The 16,587-nt window shown below is 40.3% G+C and overlaps 1 non-coding gene across 1 annotated transcript; it reads left to right on the forward strand.

Annotated features, from left to right (window-relative positions):
- Positions 1 to 7,296: 7,296 nt before the first annotated feature.
- On the forward strand, positions 7,297 to 7,403 carry LOC127124170 (small nucleolar RNA R71). Its single transcript, XR_007803797.1, has one exon. It is a non-coding gene; the product is annotated as a small nucleolar RNA R71 (small nucleolar RNA).
- Positions 7,404 to 16,587: the final 9,184 nt, after the last annotated feature.

Here is a 16,587-nt window from a genome sequence, read left to right on the forward strand (position 1 = left end):
AAGAGTTTCTACTGTTCCATTGGCTGCACAAGCATAAGGGCATTTTGGCCAACTTGACATAAAGCTCATTTTCACTAATCCATTTGGTTTGTCTTAATCATGATTAAGAAGTTGGATTAACAGGACTATATAGTCCTAATCATAACAGAAAATCGAGATCCACAATTCATTTTCTCAGATCCAAATCCAAAAACCTCCAAATTCTCTCAAATTTTTCCACACTTTTTTCCACTTTTTCATCAAAATTCATCATTCTTTTTTCTTGTTCTTGTACTAATCTTCATCTGCAGATAGCATTGAGTTTCTGTTGAGGCAAACATTGAAGAAAACCTTGGTGAATCGCATCTGTTGGAATCTTGCACATTCATGGCATTTTGAAATTTCTGCGCATCCAAGCTTTGTGGAGCTGAAGTTTAGCTTTCATTCATCATCCTCAACATCATGGTGCATCTATTTTGATAATCCAGGCCCTCGAATTCAAGATCTGCAACTTCAAGAGGTACCATAGTTGCTTTAGTTCCTTTGAGAACTTGCTATTGCTTTGCTTTGCTTAAGCATTGAGGTAGACTCTCTTGTCTCCATGTAGTCTGGAAGACCTGGCTTGTTACTTAGCCAGGCACCTGTCTGAAGTCCTCCTTAAGAGGCAATGTTTGTGATTGTTTAACTTTGTCCCCAAGCAGGAAAAGACCTCATGTGAGGCAATTGGTAGACAAAAGAGATATGTAGCCTATCTCTTACTATTCTGTGAGTCACTCACCTTGCTCACACCACGTGCGTTGATGCATAGTGAGTAAAAAACCCAAGATCTATCGAGTCCTTAACTTGTGGAGAGAGTTCCATCTTTCTGAACTCCCACACCTTCTGATATTCAATGCTCTCCCTGACCAGGGATAAGAGTGATGAGGCACACCCCTGATATCCTTTCATCTGCTTCACCTTGGCTCTCAATGCCAAGGTTAAAAGTACCCTTTACCCTATTCCAGTTGACCTTTAAGTCTAACCCTTTGATTGAGCCTAATTGTTTGGTTATAGTGGGTGCTAAATGACTTTGTTTGTTTGATTGATTGATTGTTGCATTTGTACATGTTTGCTTGCTTGCCTTTGTGCACCTATCATCATTGATTGTTCATTATTGCATGATCATCATTGCATATCTTTGTGATCCATGTTTGGTTTACCCATTGAGGACAACTGTAAGTCCACTCATTGGCCATTGTTCCTATGATTTGGAAGGGATAGAGTGCAAGACCATTTCACTTGGTCACTCATGCCCATTGCTTAGTGCATTGTTTGTTTGTTGTATGTGAGGATGCAATTGTAAGACCATGTTGTTGGCATTTGTACTCCCATGATCATCCTTTGGAGGTTGGTATAAGTCCAGACAGATTGGCATCTGACATCCAAGTTTTGTTTTACCTTAGGAGATTGGTGTAAATCCATTTATTGGTATCCGATATCCGCTTTTGCTTTGTGAGATTGGTATAAGACCATTGATGGCATCCGGTATCATTGTTTTGTTTTAGGAGATTGGTGTAAACCCATTTCATGGTATCCGATATCCGCTTTCGGTTGTGAGATTGGTATAAGTCCATTGATGGCATCCGGTATCACCTTGCTTTTATTTGCTTGCTTTGCTTTGTTGCCTATTCCTAAGGACACACTTGAATCGTCTCCTATATGATCTCAAGAGGTGAACCTTTCTAGGAAGTTTTACATTCCATCATCCATACCCTCTTTGTCCTAAACCTTTTCACATTGCTTTCAAAAACTTTTGACTTGTTGTACAAACATCTTCATGTCTTTTCAAATTAGAAACCTGGACCATAAGTCCTTGACTTTTCCAACTCCATTTCATAACACTTCTTTGAATCAATCTTAATCATACCTTGACCATATTTTGTGAATACTCATAATCAGTTAACTTCAAACATTCAATTGTTTTGTGGCTTCGCCCATTGTAAATATGTTTTCATACATTAACCGTAGGTTTCAATTACCATAGTGGTTGATGTAAATCTTACCTTATCCTTAGTGAGTCGATTGTAAGACTTCCGTACTGAAAACAGGGTTAACCCCTCTAGTACGTCGAAGCCGTCCTCGCATGGTGGATTGTTGATTCAGGTTGAGTTTTCTCCCATTGGTAATGAAAAGCCTTAATGCTTGTGTTTTAAAATGAACTCACTAATTTTTGGAAATCTTTTAGCCGAACTACGGCGTTTTGATCCTTACCTTTGATGGAAGGTACGTAGGCAACAGGTTCATCTGTTCAAACACAAAAATAATTAACTTGTACATTCTTTTCTCATCATCCCATTCATGTTTGCACAATATGTCAAAACAAATAAACATTTCTTATACAACAAGTGTGAAAAGGGCTCCCTAGGAGTACCTAGGACGTGATGGGTGCCTAACACCTTCCCATTGCGTAATTTACCCCTTACCCAGACTCTCTGATCTTTTTATTGGTTTTGTACGTGTAAAACTTCTTAGGTTTTTGTTCGCTTTTTAACCAGTCCTTAGGATAAATAAAAGTGCGGTGGCGACTCGATTCATTATATACTTTGCTTATGGTTTAATCAATAAATCATATAGCGACGAATACACCGCTACAATGATAATGTTTTAGATGTTGCCCGTTTACGATAAACGGTTCAATGGATTTTCCTTTAATTTCCACTGCTCCACTGGGGAAAACATTAGTAATTTGAAAAGGACCTGACCATCTAGATCGTAGTTTTCCCGGGAATAACTTTAGCCTAGAGTTGAATAACAGGACTGTATCGCCTTGTTCGAGATTTTCCTTGATATGCGCTTGTCATGCCATTGTTTTGTTCTTTCTTTGTAGATTCTGGCATTCTCGTAAGTGTCTCGTCTGAGTTCCTCTAATTCGTTTATATCAAGGATTCGCTTTTCACCGGAGGCTTTATAGTTTAAATTTAGATTTTTAATAGCCCAGTAGGCCTTATGTTCCAATTCTACCGGGAGGTGGCAAGATTTTCCATAAATAAGCTTAAATGGGGTTGTCCCTATGGGAGTTTTGTAAGCAGTTCGATACGCCCATAAAGCTTCTAGTAATTTCAATGACCAGTCTTTCCTTGAGGTGGTGACTGTTTTTTCAAATATTTGTTTGATTTCTCTGTTAGAAACTTCCACTTGCCCACTGGTTTGAGGGTGGTAAGGTGTCGCTACTCTATGCCTTACGCCATACTTAAACAGTAGTTTTTCGAGTACCTTGGATATGAAATACGATCCACCATCACTGACTACTATTCTCGGGACACCAAATCTTGGAAATATTATATTCTTAAAGAGTCTAGTTACTACTCGTGTGTCGTTCGTTGGAGAAGCTATAGCTTTAATCCATTTTGATACGTAGTCAACCGCTACGAGTATGTACTTGTTTCTGAAAGAAGACGGAAAAGGTCCCATGAATTCTATTCCCCACACGTCGAAAATCTCTACTTCCAAAATGCCCTTTTGTGGCATCTCGTCACGTCTAGATATGTTTCCTGTGCGTTGACATCTATCACATTTCTTGATAGCCGCATGCACATCCTTCCATATATTTGGCCAATAAAAACCGGCTTGTAGGATTTTGGAACAGGTTTTGGATGTACTTGCATGTCCACCATATAAGGAGCGGAGTGACAGTGTTGGATTATATTTTCTACCTCTTCTTCAGGTATACACCGACGGAAAATACCGTCGGGGCCTCTTTTGAAAAGTAAAGGGTCATCCCAGTAATAGTGTTTTATGTCATAGAAGAATCGTTTCTTTTGCTGGTAGAATAAAGTAGGTGGAACTATTCCGGCAGCTAAATAATTGACGAGATCAACGTACCATGGTGTAACACATATAGCTAAGGTGGTTTCTACCTGTTTATCAGCTTTATTTTCTTCCAAAGTAGCTATAAGTTTATCGTACGAGAAATCATCGTTGATCGATGTTGTTTCCGATTCCAGGTTTTCAAGTCTAGAGAGGTGATCTGCTACTACGTTTTCAGTTCCTTTTTTATCTTTGATATCCAAATCGAACTCTTGTAGCAACAGGATCTACCTTAGGAGTCTAGGTTTAGCATCCTTTTTTGTTATGAGGTACTTGATAGCAGCGTGGTCGGTGTAAATGATTATTTTGGCTCCGACCAAGTAAGAACGAAATTTATCTAGTGCAAACACTACTGCTAATAGTTCTTTCTCGCTTGTGGCGTAATTCATTTGTGCTTCATCTAGAGTTCTACTTGCGTAATATATGACGTGCAGCTTTTTATCCTTTCGTTGTCCTAAAACAGCGCCCACGGCGTAATCACTGGCATCACACATTATTTCGAATGGTTCATTCCAATCTGGTGTCTGCATTATGGGCGCGGAGATCAATGCTTGTTTAAGCGTCTGGAATGCTTCTAAACATTTGTTGTCGAAGATGAATTCAACATCTTTCATCAATAGTCCGGTCAAAGGTTTAGTTATTTTAGAGAAGTCTTTAATGAATCGTCGGTAAAAACCGGCATGTCCTAAGAAGCTTCGTACTTCTCTTACAGTTTTCGGAGGTTGAAGGTTTTCGATTACCTCTATTTTGGCTTTGTCTACTTCAATTCCTCTATTTGAGATGATATGTCCTAAAACAATTCCTTCTTGTACCATAAAGTGACATTTTTCCCAATTAAGTACTGGGTTTACTTTTACACGTCGTTCTAGAACTCTTTCTAGGTTTTCAAGACATTCTTCAAAGCTTTTCCCGCATACGGAAAAGTCATCCATAAATACTTCCATGATATTTTCGAGGAAATCGGCGAATGTTGCCATCATGCACCTTTGGAAGGTTGCGGGAGCATTGCACAAGCCAAACGGCATTCGTCTATAAGCGAAAGTGCCAAAAGGACACGTGAATGTTGTCTTTTCTTGGTCATCGGGATGAATTGGTATTTGAAAGAAGCCTGAGTAACCGTCTAGATAGCAGAAATGAGAATGTTTTGCTAATCGTTCTAACATTTAGTCAATGAATGGTAAAGGGAAATGATCTTTTCGGGTTGCTTTGTCTAGTTTCCTATAGTCAATGCACATTCTCCATCCCGATTCGATTCGTTTGGTTATAGTTTCCCCTTTTTAATTTTCAATAACTGTTATACCTCCTTTCTTCGGTACTACGTGTACAGGACTAACCCATTTGCTATCAGATATAGGATATATGATACCTGCCTCTAATAACTTGGTTACTTCCTTCTCCACTACCTCACTCAGGATTGGGTTCAGTCTCCTCTGATGTTCCCTAGAAGTTTTACAGTATTCTTCTAGCATGATGCGGTGCATACAAATAGAAGGACTTATTCCTTTAAGGTCGGTGATGTTGTATCCTAGTGCGGTTGGATATTTTCTTAAGATATGCAGGAGTTTTTCGGTTTCGAGTTTTCCTAGGTCTGCATTAACTATCACTGGTCGTTCAAGTTCTAAGTCTAGGAATTCATATCTCAGATTTTTGGGAAGTGTTTTCAGGTCTAGGGTTGGTTTCTTAAGGCATTGTGTAGGATCCGGTGTTATTGCTAAACATTGGTTGAGTTTGTCTTCTACAAGATAGTCAGACGATTTGTCCTTTTCTAACTCTGTTTCTTTTATGCATTCATCGATGATATCCATGAAGTAACATGTATCTTCTATTGCAGGTGCTTTCAAAAATTGGGAGAGAATGAACTCAATTTTCTCTTCTCCTACTTCGAAAGTGAGTCGTCCTCGTTTTACGTTTATGATCGCACCGGCAGTTGCTAAGAATGGTCTTCCCAATATAATGGGTGTAACTTCATCTTCTCTAATGTCCATAATTCTAAAATCGGTTGGGATGTAGAATTGACCTATGCGCACGGGAACGTTTTCAAGAATTCCTACAGGATATCTAACAGAACGATCTGCTAGTTGCACAGACATTTTAGTTGGTCTTAATTCTCCCATTTCAAGTTTCTTGCATCTGGATAAGGGCATAACACTAATACCGGCTCCTAAATCGCATAAGGCTTTATCTATGACAAATTTTCCTATGTGACAGAGTATAGAGAAACTACCTGGATCTTTAAGTTTATGAGGCATATTCTGGATTATAGCACTACATTCAGCAGTGAGTGTAACAGTTTCGCTATCTTCAAGTTTCCTTTTATTAGAAAGAATTTCTTTTAAGAACTTAGCATATGAGGGCATCTGCGTAATAGCTTCTGTAAATGGAATTGTGACATTTAACTGTTTTAGTAGGTCAACAATTTTTTTAAATTGGCCCGCATCTTTGGTTTTAATAAGCCTTTGAGGGTAAGGGATAGGTGGTTTATAAGGTGGTGGAGGTACATAAGGTTCTTTCTTTTCTACGGTTTCCTTATTACTCTCTTCCTTTTCCTTAGGTGTACTTTCTTCCTCAATTGACTTCTTAGAGTTTTGGTTTTCATTTCTTGGATCTATTGGTCCTTCCACTTCCGTTCCACTTCTTAGTATGATTGCATGAGCGTGGCTTTTCGGGTTAGGTTGGGGCTGTCCAGGAAATGCACCAGTTGGGGCAGCAGTAGGCGCTTGTTGTTGAGCTACTTTTGATATTTGTGTTTCCATCATTTTGTTATGGGTAGCCAAGGCATCTACTTTACTTGCTAGTTGTTTGATTTGTTCGCTAGTGTGTATATTCTGGTTTAAGAAATCTTTATTGGTTTGCTGTTGAGAAGCTATGAAGTTCTCCATCATTATTTCCAAGTTGGATTTCCTAGGAACATTATTGTTAGGTGTAGATGGGGTCGGCTTTTGATATCCAGGAGGTATAGTTATGGCTTGATTTGGAGCTTGTCCTGGTGCGTATAAAGCATTATTACTCTTATATGAAAAATTAGGATGATTCTTCCAGTTTGAGTTATAGGTGTGTGAGTAGGGATTTCCTTGAGCATAATTTACTTGTTCTGCTTGGATTCTGGTTAGGAGTTGACAATCAGCAGGAGTGTGACCTTGGATTCCACAGACTTTGCAATTCTGAGTTGCGGCAACCACGGTGGTTGGAGGTGATACATTCAAACTTTCAATTTTCTGGGCCAGGGCTTCCACTTTTGCATTAACATGATCAAGGCTACTTATCTCGTACATGCCACTTTTCGTTTGAGGTTTCTCTACCATTGCTCGGTCGCTTCCCCACTGATAATGGTTTTGGTCCATGCTTTCGATAAGTTGATAAGCATCGGCATAAGGTTTATCCATAAGTGCACCACCTGCTGCGGCGTCTATTGTTAACCTTGTGTTGTACAACAGACCATTATAGAAGGTATGAATCACTAACCAGTCCTCTAAACCATGGTGTGGACAAAGTCTTATCATGTCTTTGTATCTTTCCCATGCTTTGAAAAGAGACTCGTTATCTTTCTGTTTAAATCCATTTATCTGGGCTCTCAACATAGTTGTTTTGCTTGGAGGAAAATATCGGGCAAGGAAGACTTTCTTCGACTCGTTCCATGTGGTAACTAAGTTGGAAGGAAGAGACTGAAGCCATCTTCTAGCTTTATCTCTTAACGAGAAAGGAAAAAGGCGAAGTCGAATTGCCTCTGAAGTGACACCATTAGCTTTAACAGTATCAGCGTATTGAACAAGTACGGATAAATGAAGGTTTGGATCCTCGGTAGGATTTCCAGAGAATTGATTCTGTTGCACTGCCTGCAACAGAGAAGGTTTAAGTTCGAAGTTGTTTGCTTCGATTGCGGGTGGAGCAATACTCGAATGCGGCTCATCTTGCGATGGAGCGGCCTAATCTCGAAGAGCACGAGCTGGTTCTGCCATCTCGGGTATTGGCGAAGGAAGAAGATTTTTGAGGTCAGGCACTTCGATAGGAGGGAGATTGTTTGCAGCACGATATTCCCGAATTCGTCGTAAGACTTGGAGATATAGTTCGATGTCGTTGATTCGTAAGTAAAACGGCTCGCCTTGTGAGCGAGTGTGTGGCATACAAATCAACGAAAGAAGAAGAAGTAAAAATTGCCTTAGTCACTACAGCGTAACAGAAGAGTTAGATATCGACTAAATAAAAATCCTCGGCAACGGCGCCAAAAACTTGATCGCGACTTTATGAGTCGAATGGGGTACTAACTGCAAGTGCACAGTTCTATCGCGTAGTTTTAAAAGATATCGATCCCACAGGGACTTATGAATCGATATACCGTTTTCTAAGGTTACTTCGTAAAGCTAAGGCGGATGATATTTTGATTGTTTTGGGGGAAAAGTTAAAACTAAAATAAGATCTAAACTAAATATCAATTAAGAGGATATCGGTATGTAGTTCGTCGTAATTAGGGAATCAAATCTTCGTTGGTTTCTTGGTTTTAAAATAAATCCTTTCAGTAGACACTATTGATTAAAAGCCTTTTCTCAAACTCTCGCTCTGTTGAATAGACCATGACTTCAAATTAACGTAGCTGTCACTTATTAGTTAAGTCTAAAATCACCTTTTGAAAACAACAAAATCTATAGAAACTCTTTTTAAGGAAATAGTAATCGTTTAAACACCCTCGTCTCAAACTCTCGCTCTGTTGACTTAGATTATATAATTAAATTCAAATGCTTAACTCTCGTCCTCACATTTAACTTTTAAAAATACTTTTTGAAAAAGATTAGAATTTAATTAACTCTAAAAATTGCTTTCGCCCTGATCTAGAATTAATGTCCAATTTACACAGTCCAGTTAAAAACTCAAACTCTCGTTCTATCGATTTGAACTTCTTTAGTTTTTTTACTCTCGTACAAAAACCTTGGTATTAAACCTGTAAATTGAGACCATAAAAAGAGTGATTTTATTTTTAAGCGTAATTAAATCAACTTAGTTTTGATTCCTTCATTCCGCTTACTTTACATACCGATACCTAAATAAATTAGCCAGACATGCTAAACAGATTTAAACAACCATCATGCTTAAATAGAAACATCTCAGGCAAATAATGTAAATAAACAACAAAGCAGGGCATATATAAATTCAAACAATAATTAAAAAACCTGGGTAATTAATAGCAGTCTTGAACACTCCACCACAGACCGGTTGGATTTGTTCTTGAATTCTTCAATCGGACAGGAAAATAAAAGTGAAGGAAAAAAAAAACCTAGGGTCTAACGTAAGGTTAGATCCGGTAAAAGATACACAATAGTTTCCGGTGTAGAAACTATTGTGTGAAAAATTAATTAAGTGCTGAAAGATTGACTGGAAAAGAAAATAGAAATTGCAAAGAAAAATAAAAACTGTAAAAAATAATGCTGTAAAGTATCCTTGCGCGGCTGGAAGAGAAAAAGCACGAAGAAGAGGAGAGAGCGGGAACGCAGGGTTTGTTCCTTGGCTCTATTTATATTATCCTAATTTGTAACGGTTTCCAAAACTCCTCCGTAAAAGTGGTCTTCACGTTTCCAAGGGTCAAGCGTAACAATAGGCTTCAACGTGCCTCTGTTGCGCTTCTGAAGCCAAACATATAGGAGAATGGTGTGATGTGCGTCACACCATGTGTTACGCTCGTAACACAAGGCAGTAGGGCGTGACGCTCGTCACACCATGTGTGGCGCTCGTCACAGGCTCAGCGCTAGTACTTTTGGGCTGGGCTTTGGTTTGGTGAAATTTGCTTCTCTTCATTTCTTTTTACACCTCCTTTTCTTCCTTTTTCACTTGTGCTTCAAATAAGCTACCTGAGACAAATAAAAGGAAAAATACCAAGTAATATCGAATAAAATGAAATAAATTGAAGTGAATAATAATATAATTTAATTAAATCGAGTCCAAAAATGTGATATTATTTCATGTTATCATTTACCTTGAAGGTCTGACATCCGTTGCTCTCACCCATTCAGGTTCCCAGTTGATTGAATAGGGGCAGCTGTAGCACCTCAAATTTGCACCCCCTGTTCATTCATTTCATTTTTAGGTCATTAACATTACATTAACATTGCATAGTACATTGCATCTTATCAGTCAAGACTGGCATCAAGAGAATTCATCTGTGCAAACAGACCAAGGGTTTTCCATGAGATAAAGGCCCTATGGTTGTGCTAGAGAGCTTATATAAGCCAAGGTTCATTTTGAAGTAATTTGGCCAAGTGCTAGAGGCTCAAAAGTCATTAGTACATGTCCAGATCATCAGAGGCCCATAAAAGTCAACTGCAAGTCAACTGAGGGCTAGGAGGTGGAGAAATGGTTTGAGACACTTCATTCATGTCCAAAAGAGGTTTATTCATCATGTCAAACATTTATCTTGAAGGATTTGAAGCCAGATCAAAAGTTTCCCAAAATGGAAAGTGACCTGTAATTTCAAATTTCCAAAAATGGCAAGTTTTGGACCAACTTCAACTTGACTTTCCAACATCAAAGAGGCTTCAAATGAAATATTGTCCAACATGAGAGTTGAAGATATTTCTCTCCCATGTCCAAAAAGTCCAAGATCATGAATTTATGATGAATGGTTAAGGAGTTATGATCAAATCATTGCCAAGTGTACTTGAAACTTCAAAATGCCATATCTTTTGAACCAAGACTCCAAATGGAGTACCTCTTTTTGCATTATTCTCCTTATGACTCATATTTTCCAAATGCATCATTACATGGCATGGAATTCATTCACACGACCATTTGCTCATGCATTCTAGTTTTGAAGGGAAATTGCCAAAATCAAAATTGGTTGATCACATGAATATAATTCCAATTCCAATGTGTGCATGGGCTGATTTTGAGTGAATTTGGGCCCTCTTTTGTGACTGTTCACGTAGGATTTTCATGCATGAGGTGAAATGGTAATTTTTGCATACACCTTGTATCTTCCTAATCTTCATTAGCCTTGGCTTAATCATGTTTTCAGATTAATTAACAGATGGTATAAAGGCTTAATGGTAACTGTATTACTCATGACACAAAGTTTCAGATCTAGAAATCCATTTTCACTCTCAATTTTATCTTCATTGATTTTACAAAATTCCACACACAACACCCTAATTTTCTTGCATAATCATGAACATGGAGTGTTGTTGAGTAAGAGTCAACGTGTGTTTGGTGGATTTTGCCTCAAATTCGTGCATACCACAAGCTTGAGGTGTTAATGGAAACTCAAAATTGAGCTGGATTCAAGCCTTCTCACAAGCCATTTCTTGCATCAAACTTCCTTGGAGCTCAAAGCAAGTGAAACTGGACATTGCCAAGCCTTGGATACACGGTTTTAGCCAACTGCTCTTCAAACAAGGTGAGTTTCGACTTTCTGTTTTCTCCATTATTTTGCCATGATAGTGTAGATCCTTACTTGCTGATCATGCTGATAAAAAATTTGTGTGAGATGGTGTATTATTGGCTGAGATATGATGATTAGAAGTTTTGTATGTCAAACTGTTTTGATTCGATTTGCATTTGTTATGATGGATTAGTATGATTTGATGACGGATTCATGTTCCTCATTGCATAACGATTCGAATGATGTACTCATGAGCAATTTCTTGATTTTTTTTTTGTGAATGCTACTGTTCATCGCCGTCTTCGCAAGGAAGACGGTTGTTTCAGCCCCTGGCGCCGCCGTCTGCGTTTTCCTGCATGTGGCTAGGGTTTCGCTGTAAAACGACAGCGTTTTTATTGTAGATGCTCCCTCGGTTCGATCCCTCCCTGCGTCGTTTCTGAATTTTGCTTTCATTTTCCTCATAGGCCAAAACGACTGCGTTTTGGCCAGCGAGCGCTCCCTCGCTTCGATTCCGCCTAGCCACATGTTTTCAAATTGATTCAACATTTTACCTTTCCCTCCAAATTTCATATACATTGCCATATAAATTCAAATAATATTTTGCCAACTTTGAAAAATCATATAAAATTGAAAAATCATCCAAATAATTCCATTCTTTTTGCTAAATGATCCTTGGAATGTCCTTTTTTTTTGGTGTGGATTTCATGATTTTATCTCTTCAGGAATTTGATTTGTGTTGGATGGATTGATCATGTGTGCATATGTGACATTGCTTCATTCTTTCTATCATGAAATGCTCAAAAATAATCCAATGGCCATGAAATTTTGTGTGTTGACTCTTAACATGTTGATTGACATTTGAGGCTTGGTTTGATATTTTTCTCATGTTCCATCACTGTTTTATGTACATGTTAATATGGTGTGACAATGCATGTCACACAATTGGATGTCCTATTTGATCATTTTCATTGATAGACTAATTGATCTCTTCTGTTTACAATTTTTGGTATGATGATTGTATTGGACATGTTGTATGTATGCTCATGAAAATTTCCAAAATTGTTTGAGTCATGTCTGATTTAATGTGCATTTTCTCACTTGTATGTCCAATTGATGATCATGTTGTGTGTCTTTGCCATATTTTGTTCACCATATGACTTTGCTTGATGATTTTGATTTGGTCCTTTTTAGTTTCTGTTTTGACTATTTACCTCACCTTTGACCCTAGCCTTTGAGCTAGTGGTTTGTTCTCATCCTTTGGACTTTGTGTTTCAGGTTTCAAGCAATTAGCCACATTGGTTGATATGATCTCATCCCTTGAGATACAAGTTATTTTGGTTGACTAACCTTGCTGTTTTGTTGGTCTTGTGGATGATGAATCAATTTAGTTTGCTTGCATCTTATGCCTTGCATTGACATTGTCTAATGATTGGTTGTCTCACTGTTGGACTTTTTGATTGTTTTGTCTGAATACTATACTGATTGTTTGGTTGTTTACACGGGTACATTAGCTGCTTTAAGTTCATTATTTGAACTTTGCTTTGCTTGTGGTTGGCATACCACTCAGGTAATGACCTCTGACATCATGTAGTCTGGAAGACCTGCTATCTTTGGCAGACACCTGTCTGAAGCCCTCCTTAAGAGGCAATGTTTGTGCTTGTTTATCTTTGTGCCTTGTAATTTAAGTCCTCCTAAGCAAAGAGGCAATTGGCAGATAGAAGGGATGTGCAATCCATCCCCTGCTATTCAGTTGAGTTATTCATTTTGCTTGCACTACGTGCTGATGCATTTTGAATAAACACCCAAGATCCTTGTATATAGAGTCAGTCAAGTAGAGTAGAGTCCCGCATTCTGGACTCCCACACTTTCATTGATTTGAAGCTCACCCAGGCCCGGGTTAAGAGCTATGAGGTCTTACCCTCATCCCCCATTTCATCTGCTCACCCTGACGGTCAATGTCAGTGGTTAAGAGCCTCAGATACCCTTCCAGTTGGCTTGTTTGTCGAGGTTGATATGACCCCTTGACTAAAGCCCAACCTTGATGTTTGAGCCCCTTGTTGGTGTGTTTACTTCATGTTGTATGTGTTTGTGTGGTGTGATTGTATCCCCTAGGTTTGCTAGACTCCGCGTAGTCTCGTTTGCATGTCAATTAAGGTAGCATGGTTCCTTCGTCTAGGACTTCCTTTCTTGAGTGGGCTTTCCTAAAACACAAACAAACATTATCCCCTCTTAAGGACCCGTTGACTCCTTCTACTACAGGTGAGTAAGTCTCCAAAGGTCGAGCATTCGGTAGATTGTGCAGTGACGTTGTTCACCTAAAAAACACAAAACCAACAGAAATAGTTTAGCCGAACTATGACAACTCTGATTCTCATGTCCAGATGAGATACGTAGGCACGAGATGCGATGTCTTGCCGAGTTTGACTGACAACTAACTTTGATCCTTTTCTCTCGCCCTCGTTGCGATTGAGACCTTCCCTTTCTCTTGCCCTAGTTGCAATCGAGACCCTCCTTCTTTTTGTGTGTGTGCTTGGAGTCTGACATAAGTCCAGCGATTGGCAGTCGGTTTCCTGTGTGCGTTTGTTTGTTCGGAGTTGGATGTAAGACCAGCGATTGGCATTTCGATTCCAGTTGTGTGTTTCGTTTGACGTCTCAGCGTCCCTGTTTCAGTGTTTTGTTTCAGCGTATGTTAGCTGAGCTACGAGTGCTCTGATTCTTCTCTGGTTAGAGAAGATACGTACGCATAGGATGCGATATCCTAGCGAGCACGTTTCCCGTCTCCCCCGAACTACGTCGACTCTGATGTTTGTGTCTGACAAACTACGTAGGCCCAAGATGCGACATCCTGCCGAGTCATCTTCTTCCGTCTTTCATCTGTGTTTCCTTCCAGCTTGTGCAGTTCTTGAGCAGTCTTTTTAGCAACCTTTCTTCTATTCTTTCTGAGCGTGGATCCCGTCGAGTACGACGGATGCGTAGGGGTGCTAATAGATTCCCTTCGCATAACCGACTCCCGATCCTTGCATCTCTGGTCGTGAGACCATTACCTTTCCAGGTTTACTTCAAGCGTTTCCTTTCCCTCCTTTGGGATAAATAACGCACGGTGGCGGCTCTGTGTCTTTTTCCCACCGGTTTTTCGCGTAATGCGACAATAAGCCAAGTCTAAAACTTTCTGCAGAGCCTCCCTATGCGGTTCTGAATTCAGAAGCAAAGATAACACGGAGATTTTGGACGGTGTTTGTAGAAGCTGGTCTACAACGTTGTACTCACTCTTCTTGATGAGCCTTAGTATCTCATCACAGTCTTCATTCACAATGCCACTTGGGCCAACAGAAGAAGTAGGAGTCTTTTCTACAGAGGAGGGTTTAGCAACAGGTGTCGGGTTCGAAGAATTAACCGCATTCCCAATCGGACGCTCAACACAGTTAGCTCTATCCTGAGGCTTCAGGGGTGCAGAAAACACACGACCACTACGGGTCAACCCACTCACATCAACTATGTTCACAACAGATGGAGAAGGCAAGGGCACTTCTTTCCCATCTTTGACAGCAACGATATTGTAACGGAATGGAATTGCTTTATCAGATGAATACGGCACAGGGCCGGCAGGCTTGATAATCAGGGCAGGAGAAACCTTCTGCTTGCTACCATCATATTTAATGACAACATGCTCAGGGATCCTGAACACAAGAGAAATCACATTAACCTCAGGTTCGTCTTCATCAACATTTCTGTTTTGAAGAATCTCAATGGTCCCATCGTCCAGCAATTCTTGCAAATCTTTACGCACTTGGCGACAGCCCAGACGGTTAACAGAGCAGATACGGCACTTGTCATGGTCGTGCTCCAGATGACTATAATCACACAGTAGACGATGCAATTCAACCAATGACTGTCGAATATGGCTAACATATTTGACCTTGTATTTGCCAGGGCAACCCTGGACCATGTTAACTGACTTCCCATGCTCGGGCAATGGGTTCTTCGTAACATTAGGACCTGCGTCCTCAAAGCTCAGAACACCGCATCTCATAAGGTCTTGAACCTTAGTCTTCAACGGAAAGCAGTTTTCCACATTGTGACCCGGAGCACCCGAATGATAAACACAATGTTGATCAGGCTTGTACCACCACTGAGGGTTAGCAGGTACAGCAGGAGGATCCCTGGGAGTAATCAATTTCCACTCTATCAAAGAGGGATACAGCTCTGCATATGATACAGGAATTGGATCGAAAGTGATCTTATTCCTCTCATAACTCGTACTAGCTGGATTACTGTTGTTGTACTAGAGGGATACAGCTCTGCATATGGTAGGCCTGCTGCTGAGGACGATGCTGTTGCTGATACTGCTGCTGTGGTTGTTGATTATGCTGCTGATAATGTGAATTATCCCTGAAAACAGGTGCTATATGAGCCACCTGGTGCTGATTACCGGCTGGACGCACAAGCTTCCTCCTCACAGAGGGTCTTCTAGGTTTGACATGGGATTGCACAGCATGTGCCTCCCCATCTTTCTTCTTTGTAAACGCCCCATAACGTTTAGTAGACGAGCCTTCATTCTTGGTCAATCGTCCTTCACGGACTCCCTCCTCTAGGCGCATCCCCATGTTCACCATCTCGGTGAAATCAGAAGGAGCGCTAGCAATCATCCGCTCATAATAAAATGAACTCAAGGTCTTCAGAAAGATCTTGGTCATTTCCTTCTCTTCCAGCGGAGGTGTAATCTCAGTTGCCAACTCTCGCCATCTCAGGGCGTACTCTTTAAATGTCTCTTTGTCCTTCTCGGACATGGCCTTGAGCTGATCCCGATCGGGAGCCGTATCCACATTATATTTGAACTGCTTGACGAAGGCTTCGCCAAGATCATTGAAGGAACGAATGTTTGCACTGTCAAACTCATATACCAACGCAGTGCAGCACCGGACAGACTGTCCTGGAAATAATGAATAAGCAGCTGATCATTATCCATTTGAGTAGACATTTTCCTGGCATACAAAACCAGGTGGCTGAGAGGGCAGGTGTTCCCCTTGTACTTCTCAAAGTCTGGGACCTTGAACTTGATTGGAATTTTCACACCGGGAACTAAACACAACTCGGCAGTAGACTTGCCGAACAAATCCTTTCCTCGAAGGGTCTTCAATTCCTTGCGGAGTTCAAGAAATTGGTCATTCATCGCATCCATCTTCTCATGAAAATCTGGGCCCTCAGACGGCTCAGAATGATAGATGGTGTCGTCTACCCTAGGAACGGTATGCACGACAGGAGGAGGAACAACAATGACCGGGCTAGATGCCGACATGGAAGCAAACGTTGGAGCAGGAATGTCAGGCATAAAGCCAGGAGGCATACCCCACGGAAACCCGGCTGGCATGGCTGTTGGCACGAAATGGGCACTGGCAGCT

This window comes from Lathyrus oleraceus, chromosome 2, assembly GCF_024323335.1.
Source record: "Lathyrus oleraceus cultivar Zhongwan6 chromosome 2, CAAS_Psat_ZW6_1.0, whole genome shotgun sequence".
NCBI classification, from domain to species: domain Eukaryota; kingdom Viridiplantae; phylum Streptophyta; class Magnoliopsida; order Fabales; family Fabaceae; genus Lathyrus; species Lathyrus oleraceus.